Source organism: Rutidosis leptorrhynchoides, chromosome 2 (genome assembly GCF_046630445.1).
Source record: "Rutidosis leptorrhynchoides isolate AG116_Rl617_1_P2 chromosome 2, CSIRO_AGI_Rlap_v1, whole genome shotgun sequence".
NCBI classification, from domain to species: Eukaryota; Viridiplantae; Streptophyta; class Magnoliopsida; order Asterales; family Asteraceae; genus Rutidosis; species Rutidosis leptorrhynchoides.
This window is the reverse complement of record NC_092334.1, coordinates 608,103,816-608,118,660: the sequence shown is the minus strand read 5'-3', so window position 1 is coordinate 608,118,660 and position 14,845 is coordinate 608,103,816.

The following is a 14,845-nucleotide window of genomic DNA, read 5'->3' as shown; positions in this document are numbered from 1 at the left end:
AAATCTTCCGCTGTGCATTTGATCATTTTAAAGATATTACGTGGAGTCATTCATGACATATATCAAAAGACGTTGCATTCGAGTCGTTGAGTTTATCAAGATCATTATTAAGTCAATTATAGTTGGATATATTATGAAATGGTATGCATGTCTGTCAACTTTAGATGTAATGAAAGATTGTCTTTTCAAAACGAATGCAATGTTGTAAAATGTATCATATAGAGGTCAAGTACCTCGCGATGTAATCAACTGTTGTGAATCATTTATAATCGATACGGACTTCGTCCGGATAGATTAGGACGGGTCCTTTCAGTTGGTATCAGAGCGGTGGTCTTAGCGAATCAGGTCTTGCATTAGTATGTCTAACTGATAGTCATTGAGATGCATTAGTGAGTCTGGACTTTGACCGTGTCTGCATGTCAAAAGTTTTGCTTATCATTTTTGTCGGAATCATCTGCTTATCATCCTTAGAAAATTACCTGCACATTATTCTTTGTCTACACATATCATATTGCAATGATTGCATGAATAGTGTATAGACAAAATTCATATCTTAGCGTATCTGTTACTGTAACTTTGCCTGACAACTTCCGTAGATTCCTCCGTAACTTATGGAATTTTAGTATTATATATGCATATGTAAATTATGTATTGCAGGGTACTAATCTACATCCTATAATATATTTTTTATCGAAAATCCTTCATCTGATCGTACGAGATGAATCCCTCAACCAGTTCGAGTCCCTTAGATTCCGATAACTATTCTGATAGTTATTCCGACAGCTATTCCGATATAGAGTTTCACTCAAGCTCCGAAAGCAGTGTCACCAGAATGAATCAACCAATCAGCCATCCCCAATTCATCTGATGGTTTCGTAGTCGACTAAATTAATGGAGACGAGAAGAAGGCGATCTTTTCCTTTCCACCAACCGAATTCACCTCTTGACAATGAACCTGAAGCGTTTACCGACGAACTTGTTCGAGACACCATTTTCAGTCTCATTTCTAGGATAACTCGACAAGATTATATTCTATCCACAATTCCGAATCTTATTCATCCGCTCGTTCCGACCGACAATCATCCTGGGGTAATAAGTCAACGAACTTCGCGCTCGAATAATCAATTCGGAGAATATGGTGCAAAATGTACCAGCTTCAGCAACACAAACGGCACCAATAGTACCATCAACATCAATACTAGTACCATCAACACCACAATCTGTACCTCGAGCATAATCATCATTCTACATGACATCCTACATCATCTATCTTCGTTCGACATGACGAATATGTAATCTCTAATGTTTTAGAGATTATGTATTCTAGTTCTAACGGTAAAACAAATGAGATTAATATTATATTTACTCATTAAATCGGTATTACATCTGAAGAAAATATATAGGTATATATATTTTTTCATAAAGACTGTAATTAAAAATTCTTTTGTACAAACTGTTAATGGTGAAAATATTTTAATGGGTAGGTAATACCCGAGGAACATTTAGATTTCACTTTAATAAATTATACTGAACATTCTTCAATTCAGATTCAGCAGTCATTAACAACACTACTCAAACTCACGCATATACGTATCCGTTCACTAAAGAGCAACTATTTTCATCCAAGTTCAATTTCATATTGGATTTTGACCTATCAAAATCCAACAAGTGGCATAATGAAGAAAACATTTGACGGAATAAAATTATTAGAAACAAACAAATTAACTATGAGAGATTTTGTTAAGAATCCACGCTAACAAAATCCTAGCTAACTGTTCCTAGCTAACTGTGGACTAATCAACTGAGGATTATCAACATTGGACAATTAAAATGAATTAAAATATTGACTATAACATATGAAACTAAACAATTCTTCAAGTTTGCCACTTGATTTCATCTTAAACTTCATTTGTATCTTGACGATTACAATCTGCGTTCAAAAATCTTTCATAATTCTTGAAAACACCTCAATCGAAAGGATGAACCAACTGCACTTCATCCACGGAAGAAAAGATTTATGCATATAGTTATGCACCTGAAAACTCTCGAAAACTAAATAAACGTTTAACACATAGCTATGTTAATTCCTTTAGTGTTATTATTACCCAAAAATAACTTTGCAATCCCTTTCCAAATTAGCCAATTTTGTCATAGCTCCAGCAAATCAACTTTGACTTCCGTTCGGATTAAACTTATTATAACTTGATTTATAAGCCTGCCATTCGTCATCGTTATCGGGGAACTGTTTATATTTCACCACATTAACAGAAACTTATCAGCAACTTCATTACTCATCGACTTAAGTTTTTCGAAGAATCATTATATTTGTTCGTTAAAACCCTATCATGTACTTATCCACATCTTGTAATAAGAGTTGACATACCAATTACCGGGAATCAGCAAATCTGTATTGTGAGTCTCGCAACGTCTCCACATCAACAGTTATATGTATCCATATAACATTTATCTCTTAGAACTATGATCTTCCATTCTGAAATTCTGAAAAACACTCAGTCCACGAATCAATACTCCAAACATTGAAAAAGTTGAAGGAAGCCGTGGACAAATCACAAAGAATAAGTTTGACTTCAAAGAATCCAAATGATTCAATACCTGCTGAAGTCTTTAGCGAATATCTTGCTCCTTACTCTAAACTCTTGCGGACAATATTCTTCAACATCCTCTGATCTTAGAAATTCCAAGATATCATCGTATCTTTCATTATAAATATCCTCCATATTTTTTGAAGATATTTTCATAACTATTCTTATCTGAATCATTAATCTATTAGTGCTATCAGTGTTATATCATATAGAAACTGTTAGTTTCTATATTCTGTAAACTTTCGAGCTTAAATATGAATGTTATTGAAGTAATGTTGGGAACTGATGCATGAGTTAGTATAATATAATGACACTTGATCAACGTGATTATATTATAGTAGGTCATGCTGAGTTTCTAATGGAATGTGATGATTCACAGATCATAACGTCATCATGTGCCATGTTACATAACTCTTTCATTCTGCTTAACTTCTGAACATATCAAGAAAGTATATTCTTGATAGTTCTATTCTCAGTGATTCTGGTAATTTGACAAATCAAATCGTGCTAATATATTAGTTCCTATTTAGAACACGATGTTTATCCAAAATTCCATACTTACAAATTCTGGACCGTTACTCGCTTTATTAGAGGTCGGGAGGATAATAAAAAGGCAAAGAGCTCCAAAATATAAGAGAAAATATAATGCCCAATAACAACACGGAGGTTACAAACCGTGGATATTAATAGGAATAGCAATATAAAGACACGACATAATTAAGAATAGTATCACCCCAAGGTTATATTAAAAATAAACAGATTTTTCTGGTGGAAGATTGAAAAGAAGAATGACAGAAATGATAATTAGGAAAATATTAGGGATTAGAACTGGACTAAGCATTTTCACAATCTTTTGGATGTATGAACTAAGAAAGAAAGTATAGGAATGGTGAGAATAATGGAACGGAGGAGTTTAAATTTATAATGGAAATATCAGACATAGTAATCGAGGTAGATCACTGTATTTAATTATAGAGATCTTAATTTCTTTACTCGCCGAAGATTCAAATCTTTTAGATTTTGAAGATTTTCATCAAATCCCTTGAATTCCGGAATTCAACCAAGACAACGTCAAAAGTTAAGATGAACCTAATTCAATCATGACTATGTCAAAAGCAAAGACGAATATCTATTATCTTATCTCAATCTTTCATGATAGCTTCACTTATACTCTTCGCGTACTCGAATAGTTTTATTCATATTACTCAGTGATGATAAAACTATGTTTATCAACTCATATTTGTCATGAAAACATTTTATTGTTAACCATGACCACCTCACTCAAATTTCGGGACTAAATTTCTTTAACGGGTAGGTACTGTGATGACCCGGGAATTTCCGACCAAATTTAAACTTTAATCTTTATAAGATTCTGTCACGGTAAGCAAAGATATTGAACCAAGTTTCAAATTGTTTGAACTATTTTTCATGTATACTGTTAACCTTTGACTATTCCTGACGATTCACGAACAAATTGTGTGTAAATAAATATGTAAAAATATATATACATATAAATATAAGAGTATATATATATAATACCTTGAATTAATAAAATATACTTTAATCAATTTGAATTAAGAATGTAAAATAACAAACAAAACAATTAAGTTAATATATAAAAAAAAATTAATATATAAACAAATATATGATAAAATTATAAATATTACAAATTGTAATATTAATATATTAAATGTAATTATAAGTTTAATTATAATTATTATAATACATTTAGTATTATTAATATCATTAAAAATATAATATCAAAATTTAATACATTTGATTTGTTATTAGTTTTCTTTATCATTGTTAATATCATTATTATTATAAATAATAGTAATAATAAAAATTTTAGTATTAAGATTAATATTAGTAATTATTACTATCTTTATTTATTTTATAGAATTATAGTTATTAATACTTATATTTATTTTTTATTAATATTAAATTGTGTTATATCATCAAACTTGTTTTACATTACTTTCACAAATCTCTTATTGTCTCTTAAAGTTAATTAACCAAATCTCTTACATACCTTACATACCATATGCACAAGACATCACCGAGAATCAAACACAAACTCATTTGTTGTTTACTATTGTCTTATGCTTTCATCGAATATAACCCACCAACCACTATCCATTCTGTTTTCCACTAACTCTAATATATATCCATCTATCCTCTATATTACATATGCATACATTTACATATGGACAGTTAATAAAACAAACTGTAGCGACCCCGACAAATCGTCAAATGACGGCGTCATCTACGTATGGTCCCATTACATGGTCGTAAGTCTTTATAACAAAGTTTGACCGAAAAGTATGTCGCATTCATTTCATAAATAAGGGTGTTTCAAAGTTTACAAAAGTAGTTTCCATAACAAGTACATAACAATGTTTAAAGTTTGTATGAAACACATGCGACACGATTAAAAGTAGTCAAAAAGACGCTCCACGTATGCAAGTATACTCGACATCCAATGCAAGTATCAAATAGTATGAGCGGAAGCATGTATCACCTAAGTTCAAGGACCTGAGAAAAACATAGAGAAACTGTCAACGAAAACGTTGGTGAAATCATAGGTTTAAATAAGTAAATGAGTAGTAGTAAGTTGAACCACAAGATTTGCAACATCGATAAAGCCATAGTACATTCTAAAAGTTAATATTCACGAGCACCCAATTATCAAAGCTTAACGTTCCGTCCGTTGAATACCCCATCAATTAGTGCTAGAACAACACTGTTCCCGAAAATATATTTCATTCGTAAACGGTAGCGAACCGTTTGAATGAGGGTTTGTCAAACCCATATGGCCATATAACATAAGTTCTCGCTTACACCATCTGATGTAACTAATGATAATCGGATTGAGGATTTTCGTTCTAAACTCGTATGTAGAATGTTTGTTTTCCCGTTCTTGTGTTCACTTAGTTCAAAAGAATCGTTTATGTTTTCTCATCCCAAAAGTAAGTTTAAAAGAGTAAAGTGGGACTATGATCTCACCTTGTATGCACGAACCAAAAAGTACTTCGACAAGTAACGTGTGCAAAGAACAATGCTAGTCTTGACCTAAACAAATAGGTTGTATTAATAACGATAGTCACGAAGGGTCAAAGATGTTCAATTAGTCCTATGGCTCAATACGACTCGATTAATATAGCATGTGAATCAAATCATCAAGTTTCATGCAAGACACAAGTATAAAAGCATGTTAGAAAGATTGCATAATTTATTGGTTAAGTTTGACAAAAAGTCAAACTTGGTCGGTCAAAGTCAACGAAAAAGTCAACACGTTCGGGTCGTGTCCCGAACTATTTTTCTGAGGTTTTTAATCATGTATGAGCATGTTAGGACAAGTTACATGTGAATCGGAGGTGCGTAGCATAGCAAACATTATTCAAAAATTGACCAAGTTGGACAGAATCTGGCCAGGTGATTCTGCGCGCCGCGCGGGGATGGGGCGCGCCGCGCCACTACCTGGGCAGAGAATCCTGGTCAGTTTTTCAAAGTGTGCACGAACCAAAACCTTTTCTAACACAACTCTTGACCCGCAAACACTTATAACGCCTATCATACATCGTTGGAAAGGTATTTTGACGAGTAAAACAACTAAACACATATCATCAATCAAACTTCCACTTGCAACAACCAAAAACCGCAATTAATGTTCCTCATTCAATGCATACAAGTCATAAATGCAATTTAATGATTTGGCAACCAAATTACATGAACGGTATGCCGTTTCGAAGGTAATTAAGCATACAACACAACCTAACACTTACAATTAACATTATCAAGCATTTAATGCATCAAGATTCAATTTACTTCTATCAAACCCTAACCCAAAATCACAAATTCAACAATCATGATTATGAAACTAATCCATGTCAACCTACATACCAATTTGAAGCTAGTGATGTTAGGAACACAATTTAAACATGAACTTTCATCATCAAACAACATATGATCATCCAAAATTCAAGAACAACACACCAAAATTCAAGTTCATGCTAGTTACACTAAAACAACGAGATCGAGCATATAAATCATATATTCATGTTAGACTTGAGCCATAGACACTAATTAACACTTTTATAAGTTAAAAACATCAAGAACACAAAATCTAGTGATTTTAGAAAGTTACCCAAATGAGATGAAGTTGGTATGGAATTGAAGAGGAGATCACGAGGAGTTCAAATATGTAATTTGTTTGGCAAGATGACCGCTAGCTCGATTTTGGACGATGAATCTTTGTATGGAAGTTGAGAGAAAAGTTAAAGTAGTAAGAGTGAAAGAGATGGGATTGAATGGATGAGGATGAGGGTTGACTCTTTGACCTAGTCAAAAGTTTCAACCCTTGGCAAGTTTGGTCCCTTAACTTTAAAACGGGTGTGGGAATTACCTAAACAAGATAATTCAAACACGTATCAACGAGACGTGTTATAAACATATAACGGAACATAAATAGTTAAACGGAAAAGTTGACGGAAAAAGGCGGGATGTTACATTACCTACACCTTAAAAGAAATTTCGTCCCGAAATTTAAGTAGGCGTAGTAGTCGTTGTTTCTTCCTCGAGATCTTGCGTTTCCGAATTCACGAATAGATGAGGATACTTCCTTTGCATTTGATCTTGTCTTTTCCAAGTAAACTCGGGTCCTCTTTTGGCATTCCAACGAACCTTAACAATCGGGATTCGGCTTTGTTTCAATGTCTTGACGGAGGTGTCCACAATTTCAACCGGTTCCTCCACAAAATGAAGTTTGTCATCGATAGTAAGTTCTTCGAGAGGGATGACGATATCGGGTTCGGCAAGACACTTTTTCAAGTTAGATACATGGAAGGTAGGATGAACGGAGTTCAATTGAGGCGGAAGATCTAAACGATAAGCAACGGTTCCAATACGCTCCAAGATTTCGAAAGGACCAATATACCGCGGATTTAGCTTCCCGCGTTTCCCAAAACGGAATACACCCTTCCAAGGTGCGACTTTTAACATTACTCGGTCACCGACTTGAAATTCAAGATCGTTGCGTCGTTTGTCGGTATAGCTCTTTTGACGACTTCGGGCCGTCCTAAGCCTATCTCGGATTTGAACGATTTTCTCGGTGGTTTCGTGAATGAGTTCGGGTCCGGTGATTTGCACGTCGCCTACCTCGGCCCAACAAAGAGGTGAACGACATTTGCGGCCATATAGCGCTTCAAAAGGTACGGCTTTAATACTCGCGTGATAACTATTGTTGTAAGAGAACTCGGCGAGAGGTAAGTGCTTGTCCCAAGCCTTTCCGAAATCAACCACGCAAGCTCGTAACATGTCCTCTAAGGTTTGAATTGTACGTTCGCTTTGTCCATCGGTTTGAGGATGATATGCGGTGCTCATGTCTAAACGCGTTCCCAACGCTTCTTGCAATGTACGCCAAAATCTAGAAACGAAACGGCCATCTCGGTCGGAGATAATCGATAAAGGTACACCGTGTCGGGCTACGATCTCCTTAATGTAAAGTTGTGCAAGTTTCTCCATTTTGTCCGTTTCTTTCATGGCAAGGAAGTGTGCGGATTTGGTGAGACGGTCAACAATAACCCAAATGGTATCATAACCGCCCGTCGTTTTTGGTAGCTTGGTGATAAAATCCATCGTTATCCTTTCCCACTTCCATTGCGGGATCTCGGGTTGTTGAAGTAGTCCGGACGGTCTTTGGTGTTCGGCTTTGACTTTGGAACATGTCAAACACTTGGAAACATAAGTAGCTACGTCCCTTTTGATGTTCGGCCACCAATATAGTTGTTTAAGGTCGTGGTACATCTTATTGGCACCGGGGTGAATCGAGTATCGTGACTTATGGGCTTCATCTAAAATAAGGCTTCGTAGGTCCCCATAACTAGGCACCCAAATCCTTCCGGCGTAATATCGGAGTCCGGTCTCCCTAATTTCGAATCGAGAGACGAGAATGTTCAAGAGCTCGTGTGAAAGGTTTTCATCCTTGAGAGCCTCATCTTGGGCTACCCGAATTTGGCTATTAAGGTTTGTGTGGATGGTGATGTTTAAGGCTCGGACACGAAGAGGCACCGCTCTTTCTTTTCGACTTAAAGCATCGGCTACTACATTTACCTTCCCGGGATGGTAACGAAGCTCGCAATCGTAATCGTTTAAGGTTTCAATCCACCTTCGTTGTCTCATGTTTAGTTGTTTTTGATCGAAAATGTGTTGGAGGCTTTTGTGGTCGGTAAAGATAGTACTCTTGGTCCCATAAAGATAGTGTCTCCACATTTTAAGTGCAAAGACAACGGCTCCGAGTTCGAGATCATGTGTCGTATAGTTTCGTTCATGAATTTTGAGTTGTCGAGAAGCATAAGCAATGACTTTCGTTCGTTGCATCAATACACACCCAAAACCATGTTTCGAGGCATCACAATATACAACAAAGTCATCATTGCCTTCGGGAAGTGACAAGATAGGAGCGGTGGTTAGCTTCGTTTTCAAGATTTGGAATGCGGATTCATGTTCGGTCGCCCAAATGAATTTCTTTCCCTTGTGAGTCAATGCGGTTAGAGGACGTGCAACCAAAGAGAAGTTTTCGATGAATCTACGATAGTACCCGGCGAGACCCAAAAATTGACGAATGTGAGTAGGAGTAGTAGGAGTCTCCCATTTGCTAATGGCTTCGATTTTCGTTGGATCGACTTTAATACCTTGGTCACTTACAACATGACCAAGAAATTGAACTTCCTTTAACCAAAATTCACACTTGGAGAATTTGGCATAGAGTTGTTCTTGTCTTAAAAGTTCAAGCACAAGTCGGAGATGTTGTTCGTGCTCTTCTTCATTTTTAGAATAGATCAATATGTCATCGATGAACACAATAACGAATTTATCGAGATACGGTTTGCACACGAGGTTCATAAGATCCATGAACACCGCCGGTGCGTTAGTGAGACCAAATGGCATGACAAGGAATTCATAACTACCATAACGAGTTCGGAAAGCGGTTTTGGAGACATCTTCCCCCTTAACCCTCAATTGATGATAACCCGAGCGGAGATCGATTTTCGAATATACACAAGACCCTTGTAGTTGATCAAAGAGGTCATCGATGCGAGGAAGAGGATATCGGTTCTTAACCGTCAATTTATTTAGTTCACGATAATCAATGCACATTCGTAGGGATCCGTCTTTCTTTTTAACAAACAAAATCGGAGCGCCCCAAGGTGAATGGCTAGGTTGGATAAAACCACGATCAAGTAGTTCTTGGATTTGACTTTGCAATTCTTGCATTTCAGATGGAGCGAGTCTATATGGTGCACGCGCTACGGGTGCGGCTCCTGGAATAAGATCGATTTGAAATTCAACCGGTCGATGAGGTGGAAGACCCGGTAATTCGTCGGGAAATACATCGGAATAGTCACTAACAATTGGCACATCATCGATGTGCTTCTCATCGGACTCGACTTTCTTAACGTGAGCAAGGATCGCAAAACAACCCTTACGGAGTAGTTTTCTAACTTTAATACTCGAAACGAGGTTGAGTCCGGTGCAACTCTTATCGCCATAGACGATCAAAGGTTCACCATTCTCGATAGGAATTCGGATTGCGTTAAGATCACAAAGAATGTGAGATTTCGTTTTGACTAACCAATTCATACCGATTATTACATCAAAGCTTCCTAGTTCCATGGGTATCAAGTCAATTTCAAATTCCTTACCCAAAATGTTCAAAGTACACCCCCGGTAATATGTGTCGGCACTTAAGAGTTTTCCGTCGGCCACTTCGATGGAATAAGTAGTATCTAAAGGGTGTGGTGGAGTGCAAAGGGTAGGAGCTAAAGTCTTGGACACAAAACATTTATCGGCACCCGAATCGAATAAGCAAGTAACATGAGAGTTGTTGAGAAGAAACGTACCCGTGACTAGTTCATTGTCATCTCGGGCTTCCTCGGTGTTGATGTTAAAGGCTCGGCCTCGGTTGTTGGGGCTGGCTTTCTTTTTCAGGCATTCGTTCTTATAATGGCCCGTTTGGCCACATTCATAACAAGTGACCGTCCTTGGAGGATTGGGCCCCTTTCGAGCGACGGGGGCGGTGCTTGTGCAATTGTTGGCCCTATGACCAACTCCTTGGCAACGGTGACAAATTAGCTTGTTACATTCGCCGTAATGATGTTTGTGGCACTTGTTGCACAAAGGTAAGTTTCCGACATAACCCTTCTTGCCGTCGTTGTTGAAGGGCTTTTTGGTGAAGGTGTTGTTGTTGTAGTTGGTTGATGGAGTGGCTTCCCATTTCCTTTTGTTGCCACCCGACTTGTCCTCGGCCTTAGGAGCCGGCACTACGATTTCGTCAACCGTTTCAATTAGTTGGCGAGCCATGTTCATAGCGGCTTGATGAGTAGTGGGTTTGGATGACATCACCCCTTGTTTGATGCTTTTTGGAAGACCGAGCATGTAGAGCTCAATCCTTTGAGATTCGGGGTTAACAAGATTAGGACACATCAAGGATAGTTCGGCGAAGCGGTAATTATAAGCTTTAAGATCGTTTCCGACCGCTTTCAAAGCTCTTAGTTCTTCTTCAAGCTTTCGGGTTTCTTCGCGCGGAAAATATTCGACAATCATCTTTTCCTTCAAATCGGTCCAAGAGAGGGCATGAGCTTCATCGGTACCCACCGATTGAACATAGGTGTTCCACCAAGTGAGAGCAACACCGGAGAACGTGTGGGTGGAGTATTTGACCTTGTCTTGATCCCGACAACCGCTTATGCTAAAGACGGCCTCGGTTTGTTCAAACCAACGAGTAAGCACAACCGGTCCACCGGTTCCATCATAAGTGTGAGGTTTGCACCCCATGAAAGCTTTGTAGGAGCATCCCTCGTTTGAGTTACCGGCCCCATTGTTGTTGTTGTTGTTGTGGTTGTTGTTATTGTTATTGTTGTTGGAAGAGTGACCGGCCATGGCCACATCTACGGCGGTAGCTATCATCCGTTCGGGAGCTTGTTCGGGAGTTTCATTGCGGCGTACACGACGAGGAGCCATTGTTCCTTCAAAACAAAAGAATACCGTTGGTTAGTATTCTAAATGATACTAACCGTGATATGGGATAAAGATAGAGAGAAAATTATCCTTGACCCGCCTTAAATTCTTTATGTCATAATGTCGGTATGTTCATATGAGTCACCGTAATATAATTTCCGGGAATTATATTACCCTAATTCATATGTGCATTCGACATTACATCATATAGTCAAGGTGGCGTGTCAATTAAATTATACAACGCAAGATTTAGATAGGATAAGAGTAGATATGAGTAAGAGAGTTCGAGTATAAATGCACAAATAGTCAAGTAATTCCTACGTCAAGTCTATATGCCGGTTGTAGTCTAGACTCACCAATGTACCCTAAGACTCGGGGTTGACACCAATGAACTCTAAATCCCTACAACCAAAGCTCTGATACCACTTGTAGCGACCCCGACAAATCGTCAAATGACGGCGTCATCTACGTATGGTCCCATTACATGGTCGTAAGTCTTTATAACAAAGTTTGATCGAAAAGTATGTCGCATTCATTTCATAAATAAGGGTGTTTCAAAGTTTACAAAAGTAGTTTCCATAACAAGTACATAACAATGTTTAAAGTTTGTATGAAACACATGCGACACGATTAAAAGTAGTCAAAAAGACGCTCCACGTATGCAAGTATACTCGACATCCAATGCAAGTATCAAATAGTATGAGCGGAAGCATGTATCACCTAAGTTCAAGGACCTGAGAAAAACATAGAGAAACTGTCAACGAAAACGTTGGTGAAATCATAGGTTTAAATAAGTAAATGAGTAGTAGTAAGTTGAACCACAAGATTTGCAACATCGATAAAGCCATAGTACATTCTAAAAGTTAATATTCACGAGCACCCAATTATCAAAGCTTAACGTTCCGTCCGTTGAATACTCCATCAATTAGTGCTAGAACAACACTGTTCCCGAAAATATATTTCATTCGTAAACGGTAGCGAACCGTTTGAATGAGGGTTTGTCAAACCCATATGGCCATATAACATAAGTTCTCGCTTACACCATCTGATGTAACTAATGATAATCGGATTGAGGATTTTCGTTCTAAACTCGTATGTAGAATGTTTGTTTTCCCGTTCTTGTGTTCACTTAGTTCAAAAGAATCGTTTATGTTTTCTCATCCCAAAAGTAAGTTTAAAAGAGTAAAGTGGGACTATGATCTCACCTTGTATGCACGAACCAAAAAGTACTTCGACAAGTAACGTGTGCAAAGAACAATGCTAGTCTTGACCTAAACAAATAGGTTGTATTAATAAAGATAGTCACGAAGGGTCAAAGATGTTCAATTAGTCCTATGGCTCAATACGACTCGATTAATATAGCATGTGAATCAAATCATCAAGTTTCATGCAAGACACAAGTATAAAAGCATGTTAGAAAGATTGCATAATTTATTGGTTAAGTTTGACAAAAAGTCAAACTTGGTCGGTCAAAGTCAACGAAAAAGTCAACACGTTCGGGTCGTGTCCCGAACTATTTTTCTGAGGTTTTTAATCATGTATGAGCATGTTAGGACAAGTTACATGTGAATCGGAGGTGCGTAGCATAGCAAACATTATTCAAAAATTGACCAAGTTGGACAGAATCTGGCCAGGTGATTCTGCGCGCCGCGCGGGGATGGGGCGCGCCGCGCCACTACCTGGGCAGAGAATCCTGGTCAGTTTTTCAAAGTGTGCACGAACCAAAACCTTTTCTAACACAACTCTTGACCCGCAAACACTTATAACGCCTATCATACATCGTTGGAAAGGTATTTTGACGAGTAAAACAACTAAACACATATCATCAATCAAACTTCCACTTGCAACAACCAAAAACCGCAATTAATGTTCCTCATTCAATGCATACAAGTCATAAATGCAATTTAATGATTTGGCAACCAAATTACATGAACGGTATGCCGTTTCGAAAGTAATTAAGCATACAACACAACCTAACACTTACAATTAACATTATCAAGCATTTAATGCATCAAGATTCAATTTACTTCTATCAAACCCTAACCCAAAATCACAAATTCAACAATCATGATTATGAAACTAATCCATGTCAACCTACATACCAATTTGAAGCTAGTGATGTTAGGAACACAATTTAAACATGAACTTTCATCATCAAACAACATATGATCATCCAAAATTCAAGAACAACACACCAAAATTCAAGTTCATGCTAGTTACACTAAAACAACGAGATCGAGCATATAAATCATATATTCATGTTAGACTTGAGCCATAGACACTAATTAACACTTTTATAAGTTAAAAACATCAAGAACACAAAATCTAGTGATTTTAGAAAGTTACCCAAATGAGATGAAGTTGGTATGGAATTGAAGAGGAGATCACGAGGAGTTCAAATATGTAATTTGTTTGGCAAGATGACCGCTAGCTCGATTTTGGATGATGAATCTTTGTATGGAAGTTGAGAGAAAAGTTGAAGTAGTAAGAGTGAAAGAGATGGGATTGAATGGATGAGGATGAGGGTTGGCTCTTTGACCTAGTCAAAAGTTTCAACCCTTGGCAAGTTTGGTCCCTTAACTTTAAAACGGGTGTGGGAATTACCTAAACAAGATAATTCAAACACGTATCAACGAGACGTGTTATAAACATATAACGGAACATAAATAGTTAAACGGAAAAGTTGACGGAAAAAGGCGGGATGTTACACAAACCACTTGCTACTACTCACTTATACTATCACCAATTGCATCACCTTTCTTCTAGTTAATTGTGTTTTCTGTTTTTCTGCAATATCCGGAGCTAAGTGACTGCTGCCGTTGCCATTCTCCTTCTGTCCAAAAGACCACTCATAACCACCATCACAACCATCAAGTAACCCTGCTATCGAGCTGCTGCTATGCTATACGCTTGCTACATACTTATGCAACCTAAACAACTCTACAAACCATAAGATTTATGCTGCTTACTCGTGAATCGAAGAAACTACTGCTACTATTATACGCCCTCTGTTACAGGTCCATACCATCATCCACCTCCACCACAACACGTCAACAACCATCTTGATCAACCCAATTCAAAACACCACAAACACGGTATGTTACTATACTTGTCTATCCTGTTTTCCTGCCAAAACAACCCAAGTTCACTTTCGTATTATAATCACACAGCCTTTACAACATAAATCCTAACTAGTGTAAATTTTAAAAGAACGCTTCGGATGT